The following is a 444-nucleotide window of genomic DNA, read 5'->3' on the forward strand; positions in this document are numbered from 1 at the left end:
TTTAGCAATCTAAAATTTGACGAGTTTGCTTTGATTCTCTAGCTGCAGGTTCATAACCTGATCTACCCACTGCAAATTCCATACTTTCTTTTCCCAGGATTTGCTAAAGGAGGCACAACCCGTTTTACCCAGGAGATGGCAGTGTTTCTCTTACTGTTATATTTATTGGGCGCTCACTTTCCCATCGAAGGTGAAATACTTAAAGTGAAAATTGTATTCTTTCAGTGAATAATCTTGAGTTAAATTATGTTTAGCTGTTAATGATAATAAGATTAGTAAAGTTGGTGCCTGCCTTCTAGGAGTTGACAATCTAGGAGCAAGAGCTCGTGGAGGTGGAACTATGAAGCAGAGTCAAAGAATAGCCTAAAAAGGCCAGCTGTAGTGGCTCACACCTGTAATCCCAGCACTTTGGGAGGCTGGGGCAGGCAGATCACTTGAGGTCAG

This window comes from Mandrillus leucophaeus, unplaced genomic scaffold (genome assembly GCF_000951045.1).
Source record: "Mandrillus leucophaeus isolate KB7577 unplaced genomic scaffold, Mleu.le_1.0 Scaffold332, whole genome shotgun sequence".
NCBI classification, from domain to species: domain Eukaryota; kingdom Metazoa; phylum Chordata; class Mammalia; order Primates; family Cercopithecidae; genus Mandrillus; species Mandrillus leucophaeus.